The sequence below is a fragment of the Silurus meridionalis genome, chromosome 22 (genome assembly GCF_014805685.1).
Source record: "Silurus meridionalis isolate SWU-2019-XX chromosome 22, ASM1480568v1, whole genome shotgun sequence".
NCBI classification, from domain to species: Eukaryota; Metazoa; Chordata; class Actinopteri; order Siluriformes; family Siluridae; genus Silurus; species Silurus meridionalis.
The window spans coordinates 16,112,332-16,133,839 of record NC_060905.1 but is presented as its reverse complement, the minus strand read 5'-3'; positions in this window follow the sequence as shown (position 1 = coordinate 16,133,839).

Below are 21,508 nucleotides of genomic sequence, written 5' to 3'. Positions count from 1 at the left end.
ACAGTATATATATGTGTCATATTAGAGCAATATAACACTTATTTTTCATTTCAAAGGCTTCTGATCTATATATAAATTCAAAAGACTGATTAAAAAAAATCTATGAAAAGCCTATTGTAATATTCATTTAACATACACATGCATAAATATATATATATATATATATATATATATATATATATATATATATATATATATATATATATATATATATTTTTTTTTTTTTTTTTTTATTTTATTTTATTTTTTTTTTTTTTTTGTTTTTGTTTTTGTTTGTTTTTTTCAACTTATGAGAAAATTCCAATATATAGACACACACACATACACACACACACACACACACACACACACACACACACACACACACACACACACACACCATTTTACAGAACAATTTACACTGTCTCTGATTAAAAAGGATTGTCAGGACAGTGTGAGGACATCCTTCAGCACGCCTCACACTGTATTTCTTCTCAATTGTCAGATATTCAAAGCGTCATGAATAAAACATGATACATTAAACATGGCCATTTATTTTGTCCTATGCAATGTCTTAAGACCATTTTAGACCGTGCGATTAGAGCCATCTTTTAAGATTATTACCACACTGTAAAAGATCTTCACATTTAAACACAAGCCGAATTCTTTAACAAGGTTCAATAACACGTGTTCTACATGTCACATTGTGTGATGAAGATCCTTTAAGGATAGAGCTGGGATAAAATAAATGACTATGTCCTGTTAATACAATCAATCAGTGTAGAAACATTTTTTTACAGCCAGCAGGACGCAGGAACGTACTCCATATAGCCATTATAGGGGTTTTACGGGCCTGAAAACAAACTAAATAGTTAAATTTTCCTCCTGCTTGATTTTTGTCTTATACAAAACCATTCACAAAACCAGAAATATTTCAGAAATTCCACTTTGCACTTTAATGGATGTCAGAAATATAACTGGTAACGCCTATATTATATTATAAATAAGCGCATACAAATGTCATTTTAATTAACTTAAAAGCTTTTTTTTATTTGACTTTTATTCAATGAATTTATTTTGAGAACTACGTAGATTTTTTTTCTGTTTGTTTTCTGAATACTTGCTGAATGCACTCTTTTTATTTACTACTATATTTATTTATTTATTTATTTATTTAGATTTACATGGAGTGTCTTTAATGGACCAAATATTTCACTTCAGCTACCATCTGCCCAGACAAGTAAATAGGAGCTCCAGGAAATAAGGCTTCTATTAATAGAAACATTAATGTAATACTAACCTGTGATTGAAATGCAGTCCAGCAGAAGACTATAAAAGTCATACTACCAGAGGTGGGAAGTAACGAAGTACAAATACTTCGTTATTGTACTTAAGTAGATTTTTTCGGTATCAGTACTTTACTCCACTATTTATTTTTCAGACAACTTTTACCTTTTACTCATTACATTTTTACACAAATATCTGTACTTTTTACTTCTTACATTTTCAAAACAGACTCGTTACTTTAGTTTTAATCCATTGATTTGGTGAAATATTATTTTTTTATTTTCACTGCGTGCCGATTTCAGCCGAACAACCGATTTCCTGTCATTGCGCGTTCAATCCACTGGTGTATAAAGTCCTGACTCTCACTCACCACAGAAGGCAGTAAGAAGTTTGGGGTTAAAGTGGATGAGACAGAGAGAGTCAGTGATGTAAACATGACTGAGAACAGACACATTCCTGATCATCATCATCTTTTCTGCTTGTGTTCTATATGTGGATCTTCCGCCTGCACACATTCATTAGGTAACAACATTTTTTTATTAGTTTTGTATTAATATATATATAAATTATAAAATTATTTTAAACAGCACGAAATTTTTTCCTTTCTTTACTTAGATATAAAATAAATAAATTAACTCCAGATAAAAATATTTTTAATCAGTAAACTTTTGTTTTATTTTTGAGTCTCAAATCAAACACCAAAATCCGCCATGATTCTCATAATTTTTGTTTCGTTTTGTGGGTTTTTCCCTCATAATGACAATACATCATTTAAATCTGTAAAATGTCTATAATTTCATATATATAAGCTTCCTGACTTGACTTGAAGAGGTGCATTTTCTCCGGTATCACCTCATTAACTGTCCGTGTGGAAACATAGCAAAGGCTCTAAATGATGTCCACACGTCTCTGCACTGATATAGCCTTTATATTTAATCAATGTACATATGTTTACATATATATCACATGCTGTACATATGATACATGTTTAACACCTCCAAGCTGCCAGTTTTGGGCACCTGAGCAAGCCCTTAACTCACTACTGCTCATATAGTGAATGAGATCATTAAGAGTCGCTCGGGATAAACACTTCCAACAGGAAGTGGCTATATCTCGCTATCTTTGTCTCTCTATTTTCTCTATCTAATTGTCTCTGTGTCTCTTTTAGTAAATGTCTCTGTCTCACTGTATATGTCTGTCTATTGCTGTCTCTCTATTTGTTTCTCACTCTTTCTAATGCTGTGTCTGTGTCTCTTTGTCTTTGTCTCTGTCTTTCCTGCTTATTTACATGTCTAACAAAGTTTTGAGTTTTGAAGTAATGCCATTAGTGATCTATGATGAAAGACTTTCCTGGTTCGATTCTTACCTCTAGTTTCATATTGAACATTATAAGAAGTTTTTAAAAACAGAACAATGAAAGATCATTAAAATTGGTTGCTGGCAAATCATGGTATATCAGTGGTGCAGGTGTTGGAGATGTGGTTCTTGTACCTGAGTCACTTCTCATAGACTTCGAGTTACTGAGAGAATGTACAGGAAGGAGAAGTTTTGACCCTCTACCATCATGATCTAAGAGAAAACACTGGTCTCCTAACTATAGAAAAGCCAAGAGTCCAATAAGCAAAGGCTTGTTTGCCTCTCCTGTGTTGGTGTAATGGTCAGTGAAGTGGTCTCTGCTATCTGACTCACCTGGTTTGATTCCTTCCCCTTAGCCTTCCTTTAAATTGTTTAAAAAGTTTTTGAAAAGAACCAAAAAAGGTCCTAAAAATCAGGTTCTTGCAGGAGATCCTGTGGCTCAATTGAGAGAGCTTTACCTTTGGGTTGAGAGGTTGCCAGTTCAAACCCCAGCCAGGGCTCAAAGTTAAAAGTGTGGAAGGTTCTGGTGGCAGTAGCAAGGAAGGTGTCAGAAATGGCTATGTGGAAGGTTGGATGTGGTTTCGGAGGGCATATCCTGAAGCAGGGGGGCAATATCTGGGCAATGTCTGAGTAGCTGAAAACAGGGGGTTATGAAGCAAAAACGTTCAAAAAAGTTAGTTTTGCATATATAGGGAAAAATTCTGCCAAAACCATATCACCCTCACTTTTTCTGAGGCTGTGAAGCAGCAGATATTGACAGCCTTTGTTTACAGTCAACTACCTCATTGCTCACCAGACACTACTTTCACACAGCTTACCCAATGTGGGGACAAGCCCGATTCGAACCAGCAACCTCTGAGCCCAGAGGCAAAGCTTTTATCACAAAGCCATCAAGTCCCACAGCACACCTTCTTTTTTTGGGGGGGTTTATCGTTTGTTTCATGCTTCAAAGCAAGACATACAGACCAGACAGAAACACAGACCAGACAGAAACACAGAAAGCAGGATTCGAACCCTGAACCCCACCAACAGCAAAATACCAGTCTTAACCCACTGAACCATCGGGAAGAACCGGCTGCGATGATTGTTTAGAGGAGGTGTATATTTTCTTTTAAACCATTAACACAAGAATATAATGCAAAAGACAGACATAGGAAGGAAACCCATAACGTGACTAGCAGGGACAAAGCAGGATTCAAACCCTGATTCACACCATTAGCAAGGCACCAGCATTAACCCACTGAACCATCAGCTGGGAAGCTTGTTTAGAGCAGGTCTATCTTTCTTTTTAACCCATCAAAACAAGAATAAGAAGATGTAGGAATCAGGAATTTAACCTACCTCATGACTAGCAGACAGAAAGCCAGGTTTGAACCCTGACCACCAACATTAGCAAAGTACCAGTCTTAAACCACTAACCCCACTTGGTGAGGACAGGCTAGGAAACTTATTTAGAGCAGGCCTATCTTTCTTTTCAACCCATTAAAAACAAAAATATATCGCTAAAGAAAGATGTTGGAAGTGAATCCTGATCGTGACTGGCAGACAGAAAGCAGGATTCGAACCCTGAACCCCACCAAAAGCAAGAAACCTGATTTAACCCACTGAACCATCAGGGAAGACAGGCCAGGAAGGTTGTTTAGAGCAGGTCTATCTACCTTTAAACCATCAACACAAGACTATAAAGCTAAAGAAAGATTTAGGAAGCAGGTACATCGCAACTAGCAGGCCTCAAACCCTGATCCTCACCATCAGTGAGGAACCAGCCTTAACCCACTGAACCATGGAAGAGATCAGACTGGGAAGCATGTTTAGATGAGGCACAAGCCTTAAACCACTGAGCGACCACTGCTGAAAAGCATGTGTGATTTTTGGAGGGTTCATACTTTGTTTCATGCCAGTGCAGTACGAATATCTATCTATCTATCTATCTATCTATCTATCTATCTATCTATCTATCTATCTATCTATCTATCTATCTATCTATCTATCTATCTATCTATCTATCTATCTCTATGATGTGCGGTCCAGTTAACAGCTAAAACAGGTAGAAGTAATAACTACTTTTTACTTAAGTACATGTCAGAGCCAAAACTTCTTTACTTTTACTTAAGTAAAAAAGTTTAATCAGTACTTCAACTTTTACCAGAGTATTTTAAAACATGAGCATCAGTACTTCTACTTAAGTAAAGGATGTGTGTACTTTTGCCACCTCTGCATACTACTGATGATGATGATGATGATGATGATGAAACGCTTTAGATACGGTTAAGATAAAACGTAGCAAGTTTATTTTTCAGCAGAAGCTTGAAATGAGATTCCATAGATATATCAAACGACACCGCAGTATTTAGTTTACTGTATTTAAGGCTCAGACCAAAGAAAGCATGGTCTAAGCTGTAAAATATTAGCTTCTGGCAGGCTTGGGAAGAAGTTTGTTGGGATGTTCCTTTGAAAAATTGGTTTCTAAATGCAAATTCACAGTCTGTATATTCCATTCAGGAACACCATCTATGTATTTGTGAACCTATATATAGCTCTTGCAGGCGAAATGCATTTTTTATTAGCAAAGATCACACGTACTCCAAAAGCACACAACATGGAAAAAATCTTTCTAGATTGCCGCATATGGTCTGCCTTGTTTAATTCTCGTTATAATGTTTCCAACAAATATCCACTATGGATTATTTGTCCATCTCTTATGAATCTAGTGATTTCTCCAATAGGAGGTCAAAAATGAATTTTCTTTTTCAGTGTTAAAACCTCAGTGTTCTTCATTTTCCATTCAGTCACAGATAAGAGCATTCGAAACAGACTAAAATGATAAGCAAATTGTTCAGTAGGGTTGAGTGGAACATGTGACTAATATTAATTCATTTCATTCAATGGGTCCTGCATAACCTGTTAAAGAGGCTAATAATTCTTGATAAACGTTAGCACTTATGCTCTTTCCACTAGATCTTGCACGGATATCGTATTATCGGAAGCACTGAGTGTGACTCGATGACCACAATTAAGAAAATTTGCTGCGGGTTAAAATCACACTGCTCAGAAAATCAATACTTGGAAATAAACCCAGTGAAAATTCATTTCAAAGCAAGGAATGAAATAGTTGCAGGAGGAAAATAATGTAACAGTTGGATGAATTAAGTTGCCTTAAAGCTTTCACATTTCCTAGATTATGCTAAGATTAAAGATTCATTTGTTAGATGAAAATAGAGTGGGCTGTCATACATAAATAGGTCACCTTTAAGAGTAGCTTAGGAACGACGCACTGTAGCGCTAATGCTTGTATGTAATCGGAATAGATTTTTTTTTTTTTACAAAGAATTATAGATTTTGATGTTATTACTTCAGGATTTCTCAAGCAGACATACAATTATGCATTAGACAAACCAATATCTCACAATCATCTGTGAACTGTGACTTCACTATAAATAAAACAGAAACAAAAAACGTTTTTACTTTAAATGAACTTTAACGCTAACTTTCAGATCCAGCCGTATATATTTGATCCAGAATCAGATTCCGCGTCTGAACTTGAACATCAACAACAGCAGGAACTACATCAGGACGTTTCTATTTAGTAAGAACCGAACAAGGCTCTGCTTTCCTTACATCCAAAAACAGAGAAGGCTATAAGGCCAAGGCAGTGAAGAATACTTGCAAAAAGCTTAAAAATCAAGTACACTAAATATATGTACAAGTATATGTGAATTATTAGGCAGGCTGTACAGTATGTAAGGTATATATAGAGCCAGTATACAGGATTTACAGTATGTAAAGTATATATAAAGACAGTATACAGGATATACAGTATGAAAGGTGTATATAGAAACAGCATACAGGATGTACAGTATGTAATATATATGTAGAGAGACAAAATACAGGATGTACAGTATGTAAGGTGCATATAGAGACCGTATACAGGATGTTCATGTAAAGTATAAATATATATATATATAGTACAGACCAAAAGTTTGGACACACCTTCTCATTCAAAGAGTTTTCTTTATTTTCATGACTATGAAAATTGTAGAGTCACACTGAAGGCATCAAGGGCTATTTGACCAAGAAGGAGAGTGATGGGGTGCTGCGCCAGATGACCTGGCCTCCACAGTCACCGGACCTGAACCCAATCGAGATGGTTTAGGGGTGAGCTGGACCGCAGAGTGAAGGCAAAAGGGCCAACAAGTGCCAAGAATCTCTCGGGGAACTCCTTCAAGACTGTTGGAAGACCATTTCAGGTGACTACCTTTTGAAGCTCATCAAGAGAATGCCAAGAGTGTGCAAAGCAGTAATCAAAGCAGAAGGTGGCTACTTTGAAGAACCTAGAATATGACATACATATATATATATATATATATATATATATATATATATATATATATATATATATATATATATAGAGAGAGAGAGAGAGAGAGAGAGAGAGAGAGAGAGAGAGAGTATACAGGATGTACAGTATGTAAGGTATATATAGAGATAGTATACAGGATGTACAGTATGTAAGGTGTATATAGCATAAAAATAATTCTAACAGTGTCAGTAACTCAGAATGCATGATATAACATTAGACCACCCCCCCACCCCCTCTTTAAAAGCAAATGCAGGTCTCTGAACATATTGAATATGAATGTGGCTGGACAGACTGTACACTGAGGGTTTAACCCCAGCTGTTAAAACATTGATCAGACAATATACTACATCAGACAATATATTTAATAATTGTATGTTACTTTAAATTTTTTGATGACCTGCTCTGACAGCTGCATTTTCTGTAAACTAACCAAAAGAAAATCAAATACCTGACATGTGATTGTGATGTTAGTAATATAAAAAACACATACACATAAGTGCAAAATCGTGTGACCAATAATTAATAACTAAAAAAATCTCAGTATGCTGTCTTTAAGTATCTGAAGAAATCATATATTCAATTAAATTCATTTTTATTTGTATAGAACTTTTAACAATGAACATTGTCTCAAAGCAGCTTTACACAGATAATTTTGTGATTAAAAGTGATTATGTTCTTTATAAGTAAGTTTGTCCCTGATGAGCGAGCCGGTTGCGCCTGTGGCAAGGAAAAACTTCTCGAGATGGCATAAGGAAGAAACCTTGAGAGGAACCAGACTCAAGAGGGAATCCATCCTCATCTGGGTTGCACTGAATGTCCATTTAAAGCAGATATACGATGTTGCGGGGTGCAGTGATGATGATCAAAAGTGAAAAGTAGTCCTGAGTCAGTGTAGCAGACTGTTGACATTAACTACAGTCCAATCCATCCTCAAAAGTGCCCATTCTTACTCCAGAATTTCATGGAACCACCCAAGGTGTTGATGGGAAACCATCCGAAGCTGCACAGAGTGGCCTCCAGTCGAAGAGAACACTATCCAGAGACAGGCCTGGACGAAGTGGGAAGATCCATGGAGGGAAGAGGGGCAGGAACAGTGGTCACTGGAGCCTCAGGAGCAAGTTTAACTCGACCGAGAGAGAGAGAGAGAGAGAGAGAGAGAGAGAGAGAGAGAGAGAGAAGTAACTCTCATAACTAAAAGGGAGAACCAGAAGGTAACACCAACATGAGGGATCTCTGGGATAAGAGACGACCCACCACACCACCGTCAGCAAACCTGAGTGAACGTGTGAATGTGAGGGGACGACAGCATACAAATATCGCAGTTCACCAAACACATTAGATCCATATTCCCTCCAGATCTGAGCCTTTACCTAAAAAAAATCTACTGATAAAAGGCTCGACTAAATAAACATGTTTTCAACCTCGACTTGAACACTGAGACTGTGTCTCGAACACTGATTGGAAGGCTGTTCCATAACTGTGGGGCTTTATAATAATATATTATTGAATTATATTATATTTCACAATAAAATATTATGAAAATAAATGTGCAATTATACCATGTGAAAATAATTGAAATAAAAATCATGTTTGATTAATCAAGTTGGAGAAACAATATATAAAAAAAACAAATAGAATAAAAACTAATTCTATTGCATAAAAATGATGTAAATAATTAACGATGTGTGAATTAATATCCATGTTGGAATAAATGGATTGTGAAAAAACAACGTGGAGAAAAAATGATTTGTGGTGTTGTTTTTTTATATTGTGTGAAAATAAATGAATTGCATACATTATATGTATAAAAACGTTAGAACATAAATTTCACATTTTTGAAGTCTCTCGTGTGTTTTTCTATAATAGATAGCACCGCATTGGTTTAGCACGTAGATCATCTTTATTAGTGTGAATAAAAAAACACACCTGACCCTTGTCCCTCCCTGACTGTTAACTAATGTCTCAATAAAAAAAGCATGAGCAGTGTTGTTTAGTGCCTGACAAGAGTCTCAAAAGTGTCCTTCCATCTTTCACAGCCATCACCTGCTCCGCCAAACAGCAGCAGCAGGATTCCTGCGGAGTCTTCCCCGGGGGTACCGCAGTCTCTCCAGCACTAACGAAATTAGGTCTAAAGTTTCCCAGCAATCCCTGTAACAGAGATCCTGCTATGCGTCACAGTGCAGTATCAGTGTCTGGGGTTTTCCCCCTGTAGGTGTGTGAGTGACTAGCATTTTGTGTTCATTAGTGAGTGTGCTGCAAGCCTGACATCATCCCAGATAGAAAGAACACAACAGCTGTTTTATCTGCTTGTTCTGCTGCGTCTAAGTTCCGCTTAAAGACACAGTCTCTGATATCCTTGTGAGGGTTTCCTAAAGACATTTTCTTGATTTTCTCATTTAAAAGCTGGAAGAAAAATGCCTTGGAAGAAAAATGTAACACAAAAGGGAATTGTTTTTACAGGGAAAATCAATGCATGGCTTCAATGCCCCAGACTTATCATCAGTCTATGGCTACATACAGTATACAGTAAAAATGTGAATGACTAAGCAGTCTAGAAGCAATTAAACCCTGGCCTCTAGTGCACTCGTAAAGTGGTTTGCCTTCGAAACACAGACAGTGTAATAGCTGTGGAGGAAGGTCAGGTATCAGCAAACTTTGCCATTAAAAACCAAAAAAAAAAAACAGACCTAGATGTTCTGCAATAAACAAGATTTCTGTACTATTTGAGCTCGACGAGCTGTCACACCGCAGCTCCTTGTGTTTTACATCAGGGGTATTCCTTTGTCATATTTACACATAATGGTTTAAAATTGCTAATCTGGCAGTTCACTCTGAATATACTCTGACAAATCTAACCAAGTCAGACCCAGGGCTTTAAAACTGCCCCAGGCATGTCCAGTCTCCAAATTGACAGTATACTGTACACATATACACACACAGCATTGAACTATGCCAATGTTTGAAAGAAATCCTGAACATATTTCCATAAGACTGCCTTAGGCACAAGAGGACATTGCTCAGGTTCACCTTGGCTTCCTGTTCAGTATTCATTAATTCCCTCTTAACTGAATTATAGTAATGGACTTCAAATATTGAATCCATTACACAATAAACATTCATCATTATTACTGATGCCTTCATTTGCCATTATAGCTCTCTCTCTCTCTCTCTCTCTCTCTCTCTCTCTCTCCCTCTATCTCTTTTATGTGTAGTTTATATTGTATTTGAATGTTTCATTCAAACCTCAAATAAGCTACAGTATATATATCTCACAAAAGTACACCACCCACATTTCAGCTAGCGTTTTTGTGTAACTTCTCAAAAGACAATACTAAAGAAATAAAACTTGGATATTTTTTTAAATAGTCAATGTGCAGCTTGTAGATCAGTACAGATTTACTGTCCTCTAACCGGCCACAAATGTATTCACTTTTGTGGCCGGTTAGGGGACAGTAAATCTGTACTGATATACAAGAACCTGGTCTAAGTCCCGCTTAGAACCTTTGCCTGGTGACACGACATACAGCTGTTATCAATTACTGCTGTTGATAACAGCTGTATGTCGTGTAACCAGGCAAAGCCACACTATTTATCATGTTCATGTTTTTGTCTGCTTGACAGGACCATAGAAATGTGTGTATCTTGTATTAGAGCAGTTAATGTTTTGGTGCTTTGAGTCCAATTTTCTTATACTGACCACTGGATGTTCAACATGGCATGGCATTTGAATTGTTGTTCTCCACAAACATGTTACAGTACAGTGGCCAGGGTCATACAGAGGTTTTCTAAGACGACTCACAAGAAAGCCCGCAAACAGTTTGCTGATGAACAACCTGTCCAAGAGCATTAATTACTTGTCCATGTCCTGTGGGCTGATGAGACTAAGATAAACTTATTGATGCACATGGGGAGCAAAGGCTCATCCGTGTGGTCCGATCCAACAGATGAGCTCCTGTAGAACTGTTTTCTGTAGAACAAAAGGGGGACCAACACAGTATTAGGCAGGTGGTCATAATGTTATGCTTGGTCAGTGAATATGGTTTGAATCTCCAACTTTTCAATCAAGCACCCAGAGCATTAACAACTAAGATACCAAGATACTAAGGTATATTTATATTTATATATATATATATATATATATATATATATATATATATATATATATATATATATATATATATATATATATATATATATTAATGCAGATTCTCTAATAATATTTCGTACAGTATTATATGTTCTTAGATTTTATGTATTATATGTTATACACTTTATTTAACACATGTAATATGTAGTGCTATTCTACAACACAAAGTGATAATGAAAAGTCTCATTAAGGCAACAAAGGGTACAGGTCATACAGCAGATTATAAGACAAGCTGATAATATCGTCCCGGCTTCTCCACCCACCAGTGAAATCCTCTACTATAAGAATTGCATCTGCAAAATTACCAGCATTGTGAATAACCTTTGACACCTCCTAATGAACTCTTCACCTACCCACCATCTGGCAGACAATCCTGGAACATCCGTGCTACCACCCCGAGATTCCACAACAGCTTCTTCTCTTATTACTTAACACACTGCTGTAATCATTGCACACCTGTACTCTGTGACAGTGTTCTGAGACACTCTTTGTCAATGATAGTCAACAGTTTACATCAGCTTTTTAGATCAGTTCTTTTGTCTGTTGTCTTTTCTGCTTGAGTTGCACTGTCCTGTGGATTTACCGATCTGGATAAGAGAGTCACTCCTTCACTCAGTGTGGATTGTGGCAGTGCATATAGATGAATGCTTCAGGAATGAGAGTCCAATACCACCTAACCAGTCCCTGAGTACTGTGTATGGGCACAACTAGGTCGAAAGACAGAGGAGCCAGGAGTGGCACTAAAGTCGAGGTTATAAAACATGACAAAGGTTAGCGGGGTGGACCAGCCCACAACATTGCAGATGTCTTGAAAGGACACTCCAGAGGACCAAGCCTTAGAGGCTGCTACAACCTGGGTCGAGTGAGCTCTGACCCTGAAAGGAGCGGTGCAACCAGAAAACTTATAGGAGAATGCAATAGTGTCAATAATCCATCTGCTTATTTGCAGGGAGGCTTCTAACCGGAGGGTCATATCAGACAAGCAGTTGTTCCAACTTCCTCCAAGGAGTCGTCCTGTGGATGTAAGTGTCCAGTGCTCTCACCGGACACAGCCGGTTCAGCTCCTTCTGGTCTGGGGCCTAAAATAAAGGAGGATAGAATGCCTGGAGCCTAACAAGTCTTGGGACGACCGAGGGCACCTTGGGGATGTAACCTGCTCTAGGGTGCAAGAAGTCACTGGCCATGCCTGGACTAAACTCTAGAAATGAGGGGCAACTGAGAGGGCCTGTAGATCCCTTACTCTCCTCAAAGAGCAGATAGCTGGGAGATACTCAGTCTTGACTGTGAGATGCCTCCAAGAAGCCTCGGCCAGGGGCTCGAAGGGGGGCTCAGATGGAGCCCCCAGGACAACTGCAAGGTCCCACCCAGGCACTCTAGGTCGTGGTGCCATGGAGAAAAAAGCATCACTAGCATATCTCTGCCCAGTGATCACCCCACAATGGGGATATGATACGCAGAAACGGTGAACGTGTAGACTTTAAGGGTGGACTGGGCAAACCCTTTTGCGAAGGAATTCCTGAGCAAACCGGGCAGTGGACTGGATTCAATCAGTACTGAACGCATCACGCAGAAAACAGATGCCATTTCATTCAATACAACCTCCTTGTGGAGGGAGCTCTGGAATGGAGAATAGTATCTATCACCTTGAAAAGACCCGGAGAGTGCGATCCTAGGAGCATCTAAGGCACGTAAGGCTCACTGCGTGACCTTGATAGTATGTAAGAATCCTCAGATCTTGAGCCATCACTGAAGGGGTCTCATATGCAGGAGGCCAAGTGGAATCACATTGGATGCAGCTGCCATAAGCCCGAGCAGTTTCTGAAACTGCTTGACAGTGAGTGACTGCCCTTCTCTGACCCTCCTGATGGCTGTAAGAATAGACACAATGCGGGCAGGGGAAAGCTGCACACGCATAACAGTCAAATCCTATATGACACCTAGATAAGTGGTATTCTGTAAAGGAGAAAGCACACTCTTCTTGGCATTCAGCCGAAACCCCAGCTCCATCATGCGAGCAAGAACGACATCTCGATGCCAGACCACTAATTGCTCTGATCGAGCTAATATAAACCAGTCTTTGATATAGTTTAGGAAGTCTCAGGGGAACCAGAGCCGCATCCACACACTTTGTGAAGGTGTGGGGTGAGAGGGTAAGGCCAAACGGAAAAACACGATATTGATAAGCTTCGGCCCCGAAAGCGAACCTCAGGAACTTCCTGTGAGAAGAGAGGATAGACACATGAAAGTATGCATTCTTTAAATCTACCGTAGCATGTGCTCCTGAAAGGTTAAATTCCAGCCCATTAATGGCAATGAGATTTGAGCTCACAACCTTCCAATCAGAAGTCTAACATCTTAAAATCTGAATTACCATTCTCTTGTCATGATTTTGCCCAGTACCTCTGTTTGCTAATGCCAACATTTTTTTAAGCATTATTTTTGTCATCATAGAGTGGTAACAACAGCTAGATATCCTGTTGCAGTCTACTAACTCTTAGACGGCCCTCCAGGATATCAGGGTAGCGGCATTAATTATGGAATGAGCCACATTCAAAGAGACGAAAGAGCATGTGCTCCCGAAAGGTTAAAAGCCAGTCCATGATTTATAAATGGGGTATGACTGGGCAGGAGGACTGAGTGCATTTAAATTGTGTGCTTACATCTTATGGTGTGGATTAAAATAGCTTGAGATTGAGCTGCCATGAGATTGCAATTGAGATTTCTACCATGCCTTTCTGTCTGTGGCCACACTTAAACATAATGCAAAGCGCACTGCATATAATTTATTATTACATTCAAATTAAACCTTGTAGGATTTTTCTGGATTAAAAGAAAACAATTACTGATTCAGGTCAGGTTGGAACTGACAGGCAATTTGTACATATACACCATAAAGCCTGCTCAGATGCATCAATTATGCTTTAATTTTAAACCAAAGGTGGGAAGTAACAAAGTACAAATACTTCGTTATTGTACTTAAGTAGATTTTTTCGGTATCAGTACTTTACTCCACTATTTATTTTTCAGACAACTTTTTACTTTTACTCATTACATTTTTACACAAATATCTGTACTTTTTACTTCTTACATTTTCAAAACAGACTCGTTACTTTAGTTTTAATCCATTGATTTGGTGAAATATTATTTTTTTATTTTCACTGCGTGCCAAATTCAGCCAAACAATCGATTTCCTGTCATTGCGCGTTCAATCCACTGGTGTATAAAGTCCTGACTCTCACTCACCACAGAAGGCAGTAAGAAGTTTGGGGTTAACGTGGATGAGACAGAGGGAGTCAGTGATGTAAACATGACTGAGAACAGACACATTCCTGATCATCATCATCTTTTCTGCTTGTGTTCTATATGTGGATCTTCAGCCTGGACACATTCATTAGGTAACAAAATTTTTTAATTAGTTTTGTATTAATATATATATATATATATATATATATATATATATATATATATATATATATATATATATATATATATATATATGGCTGTCAAAATGAAAATTATTTTAAACGGCACGAAATTTTTTCCTTTCTTTACTTAGATATAAAATAAATAAATTACCTCCAGATAAAAATATTTTTAATCAGTAAACTTTTGTTTTATTTCTGAGTCTCAAATCAAACACCAAAATCCGCCATGATTCTCACAATTTACCCTCTGGGTGGCGTTTTGTGGGTTTTCCTCATAATGGCGACACAAACTTAAATTACTGTCTATATTGATCGTACAGATAAAAACAATACATCATTTAAATCTGTAAAATGTCTATAATTTTATATATATAAGCTTCCTGACTTGACTTGAAAAGGTGCATTTTCTCTGGTATCACCTCATTAACTGTCCGTGTGGAAACATAGCAAAGGCTCTAAATGATGTCCACACATCTCTGCACTGATATAGCCTTTATATTTAATCACTGTACATATGATTGCATATATATCACATGCTGTACATATGATACATGTTTAACACCTCCAAGCTGCCAGTTTTGGGCACCTGAGCAAGCCTTAACTCACTACTGCTCATTTAGTAAATGAGATCATTAAGAGTCGCTGATAAACACTTCCAACAGGAAGTGGCTATATCTCGCTATCTTTGTCTCTATTTTCTCTATCTAATTGTCTCTGTGTCTCTTTTAGTAAATGTCTCTGTCTCACTGTATATGTCTCTCTCTTGCTGTCTCTCTATTTGTTTCTCACTCTTTCTAAAGCTGTGTCTGTGTCTCTTTGTCTTTGTCTCTGTCTTTCCTGCTTATTTACATGTCTAACAAAGTTTTGAGTTTTGAAGTAATGCCATTAGTGATCTATGATGAAAGACTTCCCTGGTTAGATTCTTACCTCTAGTTTCATATTGAACATTAAGAAGTTTTTAAAAACAGAACAATGAAAGATCATTAAAATTGGTTGCTGGCAAATCATGGTATATCAGTGGTGCAGGTGTTAGAGATGTGGTTCTTGTACCTGAGTCACTTCTCATAGACTTCGAGTTACTGAGAGAATGTACAGGAAGGAGAAGTTTTGACCCTCTACCATCATGATCTAAGAGAAAATGCTGGTCTCCTAACTATAGAAAAGCCAAGAGTCCAATAAGCAAAGGCTTGTTTGCCTCTCCTGTGTTGGTGTGATGGTCAGTGAAGTGGTCTCTGCTATCTGACTCACCCGGTTCGATTCCTACCCCTTAGCTTTCCTTTAAATTGTTTAAAAAGTTTTTAAAAAGAACCAAAAAAGGTCCTAAAAATCAGGTTCTTGCAGGAAATCCTGTGGCTCAATTGGAAGAGCTTTACCTCTGGGTTGAGAGGTTGCCGGTTCTAATCCCGGCCAGGGCTCCAAGTTAAGAGTGTGGAAGGTTCTGGTGGCTGTAGCAAGGATGGTGTCAGAAATGGCTGCGTGGAAGGTTGGATGTGGTTTCGGAGGGCGTATCCTGAAGCAGGGGGGCAATATCCGGGCATCTGCCCCCCTGGTGTCTGAGTAGCTGAAAACAGGGGTTATGAAGTAAAAATGTTCACAAAAGTATCGACTTAGTTTTGCATATATAGGGAAAAATTTTGCCAAAAACCTATCACCCGCACTTTTTCTGAGGCTGTGAAGCAGCAGGCCCTAACAGCCTTTGTTTACCATCAACTACCTCACTGCTCACCAGACACTACTTTCCCCACAGCTTACCCAGTGTGGGGACAAGCCAGATTCGAACCAGCAACCTCTGAGCTCAGAGGCAAGGGTTTTATCACAAAGCCATCAAGTCCCACAATGCACCTTCTTTTTTTGAGGGGGTTTTTCATTTGTTTCAGGCTTCAAAGCAAGAAATTCAGACCAGACAGAAACACAGAAAGCAGGATTCAAACCCTGATCCTCACCATCAGCGAGGCACCAGTCTTAACCCACTGAACCATCGGGAAGGACCAACTGCAACGATTGTTTAGAGCAGGTCTATCTTTTCTTACAAAGCATCAACACAAGAATATAATGCAAAAGGCAGACATAGGAAGCAAACCCATGACGTGACTAGCAGGCACAAAGCAGGATTCGAACCCTGATTCACAACATTAGCAAGGCACCAGCATTAACCCACTGAACCATCAGGAAGGACAAGCTGGGAAGCTTGTTTAGAGCAGGTCTATCTTTCTTTTTAACGCATCAAAACAAGAATATGAAGATGTAGGAATCAGGAATTTAACCTACCTCATGACTAGCAGACAGAAAGCCAGGTTTGAACCCTGACCACCAACATTAGCAAAGTACCAGCCTTAACCCACTAAGCCATCAGAAAAAAATAGGATGGGAAGCTTGATAAGAGCAGGTCTATCTTTCTTTTCAGACCATTAACACAAGAATTTAACGGTAAAGAAAGATGTAGGAAGCGAATAGAGATGTAAGTAGCACAAGTTGAACCCACATTGTAAATAACAGGAAGAAAGAAGGATTCGAACCATGATCCCCACCACTAGTGAGATACCAACCTTAACCCATCGAACCATTGGTGAGGACAGGCTACGAAGCTTATTTAGAGCAGGTCTATCTTTCTTTTCAACCCATTAAAAACAAAAATATATCGCTAAAGAAAGATAGGAAGGAAGAGAATCCTGATCGTGACTGGCAGACAGAAAGCAGGATTTGAACCCTGAACCCCACCAAAAGCAAGAAACCTGATTTAACCTACTGAACTATCAGGGAAGACAGGCCAGGAAGGTTGTTTAGAGCAGGTCTATCTACCTTTAAACCATCAACACAAGAATATAAAGCTAAAGAAAGATTTAGGAAACAGGAACATAAACTACATCGCAACTAGCAGGATTCAAACCCTGATCCTCACCATCAGCGAGGCACCAGCCTTAACCCACTGAACCATGGAAGAGATCAGACGGGGAAGCATGTTTAGATCAGGCACAAGCCTTAAACCACTAAGCGACTGCTGCTGAAAAGCATGTGTGCTTTTTGGAGGGTTCATACTTTGTTTCATGCCAGTGCAGTAAGAAAGAATGCATGTAGGACTGGCTTTGAAACTTTATCACCAGCATGGACTATATTAAGTACCATGTTCAGGCACAAGCCTTAACCCACTGAGCTACCACAGAAGTGCCTTTTTTTTTGGTGGAGTTATCTTTCATTAAAGACCAGGAAATCAAGACATTAATCCAACACAGAAAGGAAATGTTTTCAGAGGGGACAAGGTCCAGAAGTTTTATTTACCAACACGACCAGGAATCAAACTCTCAAACTCATCCTTGTGGGGATACTGACATTAACCCACTAGGCTATCACATCTATCTATCTATCTATCTATCTATCTATCTATGATGTGAGGTCCAGTTAACAGCTAAAACATGTAGAAGTAATAACTACTTTTTAATTAAGTACATGTCAGAGCCAAGACTTCTTTACTTTCACTTAAGTAAAAAAGTTTAATCAGTACTTCAACTTTTACCAGAGTATTTTAAAACATGAGTATCTGTACTTCTACTTAAGTAAAGGATGTGTGTACTTTTGCCACCTCTGTTTTAAACTAAGAAAATACACTACCTGTGGTAAGTACGTCCTATTACAAAAGCAAGTGAAAGAGTCCATTATTATTGAGGATATGTATATGCTTTTTGAACATCTTATTCCATATTTAGTCCCAATTTCTTTTTATAAAAATCTCCACTCTTCCCAGAAGATCCAAAATCCACTGGATTCTGAAGTTTGCTTGAGATTTTGCTAATTCAGTAACAAGGGTGTTAGTAAAGTCAAGTACTGATGTAGGTGAGGTGAGGAAACCTGGGGTGAAGTCAGAATTCAAATGGTATTGGAATTGGAAATGGTATTTGAGTAAAAGTGGATTGAAATCTCCTCATTTTCTCCAAAACAATCCCAATTTACAACTAGCTCACATACAGACCTAATAAATGATTGTATATGTATACTGACTATACAGGATTAAATAGCACACTAATATACACTATATGGACAAAATTATTGGGACACTTAACCTTTCCTATGTGGTTCTTCTTCAAACTGTTACCACAGAGCTGGAAGCACACATCTGTATAGGATGTCTTTGGTGATATATATATGATGTGGTATAATAAAATTGTGCGTTTACTTGAACTAGGAAACCCAAACATGTTCCAGCCTGGCAATGCCCCTGTGCACAAAGTGAGCTCAATGAAAATATGCTTCACATGTTTTGGAGAGGACGGTCTTGAGTGGCCTACTATAGAGCTCTGATCTCAACCTTACTGAACACCTTTGGGATGAATTGGAGCCTTGACTGCACCCCAGGCCTTCTTACCTTCTTACCTACATCAATACTTGACTTCACTAACACACATGTGGTTGATTAACACAAAGGTCCACAAGCACACTCCAAAATCTAGTGGGACATCCTCCCAGAAGATTGAAGAGAACTATAGGAGCAAATTGGGAATATTGTGGAATGCAGTGCTCATGAAGCACATACCATACTTATGACCAGTTGTCCACAAACATTTGCCAATATACTGTACCTTTCTAACACCTGCATTGCCCACAGAGCACATACAAGCACTGGTACTCCACATATCCACATATACAACAAGCATGCCTGTAGTTTAGAAAGTAAACTTGGTTAAGTACACTTTAACACTTTGACAGGATATTGGAACGAACATGACTTTCTCTTACAGTTCAAATCTCTAGTGCAACTCAGGAAAAGATGTGTGAGATTAGTGGTGGATTTTGTGCTTTGTGCTGTCACTTTTGGCCAGAAAAACACCTTCAACACCTTCACCTTCCCTGGGGAGCAGCAACAAGTGGAGTGAGGTCCAGAACGGGATCATATTAGAAAATACTGTAGTGAGGCTAATAAACATAATAATAACAATGACCATTGCAAATCCACAGAAAAAAAATGGACCAGGTATAGTTTTGAAAGTAGGCCCTTTGTTGGTCCCAATAACATGCATTTATAGACATTGTTTTTCTGAATACAGTTCATTGTACTTAGAAAGATAATACATCAAAAATGGGAGATTCATTTTGTTTTCTCCGGGCTTATTTGCAAACCAAATCCATTGATGCTTTGACCATAAAAATGTTGAAAACAGAATGTTTATAAAAAGAAAAAAATCTAGAGAGATGTACAGTATGTGTTTATTCTCCTGGCACTAAATTCAAAACAGATGTCTCATCTGTCCATATGCTGATAGCCTAAAGTAGTACCATTATGTTCCATTATAAAAGAAGGCATAAACATATTTAAATCGTTGTATTTATCGTCCTAAACAAATCACTAAAGCTACTGTTGCCATTAGTCATGTTAGTCACTTACCATACCAACAAAGGACCTGACTGGAATTTCACAATTTGGTATGGTTATAAAAAGTAATTTCAAAAACCTCACACTCTAAATACAGTGTCATTTTGTCTCCATGAAAAAGAAACCCAGATTCAACTTCTTGTTTTTTTCACTATTGAACAAACATCTCACAGGAACTTGAAAAAAACCCACACACATACACACTGTTCATCTTCTCCATGTTCTGTCTCATCACACCCTTAAGAGGCTGCAGCACATGTCAAGTAATTAGGTGCATCAATAATGATGCAGAAAGTTCTCATTAGGAACCCCCAACCCCCTCTGCCCACACACACACACACACACACACACACACACACACACACACACATCCCACCTCCTTTAACCTGCCATCCTTCCATGCTTGTCACATCACATCACACCACACGGAAAAAGTGCGCTACAGGAGACTGTAGCATGTACATCACTTTAGTTCATGGTCACAACATCGATGTCAGAATGAGGGCAAGGTAATCTTGGCATGGTTGTTGGTCCTGAATGGCCTGTTTTTATAAACTGCTTATCATGTTTCCTCTGACCACTGTGAGAAACAAAGCTTTCCCCCACTTCCACAAATGAACTATGGCTCATTCAATGTTTTGAGCATTATGGAAATCAACTCTACTAAAAGGAATAGTATGTAAGTATGTACTCAAAGTCTTGTATTACAAGAAATCCCAAATGTTAATTAGTAATTGCTTGATTTGATATGGCCTCTTCTGTTACTTACTCTTTTTTTGCACTAAAGATAAGCAGAAAGTTGACATCAGTCATATTTGTTTTCACTGGACTTTTGAGCTTCATTTTATCTCTGTTGAGCTGCACAGTGTTTTGCCACATCTAGCTGGTAATGTGTTCAAGGCATTGACATAATGATATTATTATATACTCTAAATTAGGGTTATTAGAGAGCTGATAAAACCTCTTGTGATCGTCTAGGATTTTGTTAAAAAAAAAAAAAAGAGCCTTTAAAGTTGAATAAAAGTGTTCCAAATACTGAACCCTGGAGAATACCTTGGGTCATGACATTCTCTTACTTACCATGTAGTCCCTGTACTGTAATTATGACCTAAAAATCCAGCCCAGTTTTTAAGTCTATCTATGAATATTTCATAATCGCTAGTGTCAAAAGCTGCTCTGAAATCTTTTTTTAACAGATGTCATTACTGTAAGAGCAGACCCAGTGATTCTGTTGGGACATAATTCTTAGAAAGACATTTTAGTTTTGGAAAGTTATCAGTGAAGCTCTCTTCAGGTATTTATTCTAAGCTCTTTATTCTTCTCATGTTTGAAATGGACATCCATATCTTATCCTTGAGACATCTTATATCCCTTGGATGGGATGCCTGGTTATCTTAAGGCATACCCGCAGAACTCTGCGGGTTGGTAGAAGATGGGTTGCAGTGATGTTATGGATACAGGCTAATTATTGGAAATGGAAATGCTAATTGGAAGTCTAATATTATGAATTTACTGATTTATTTATTTTAGAACCGCCAAAACACTGGGCGGTTTTGGGGACAAGTTTTGTAGTGTCTGCCTTCAGCTTTCCA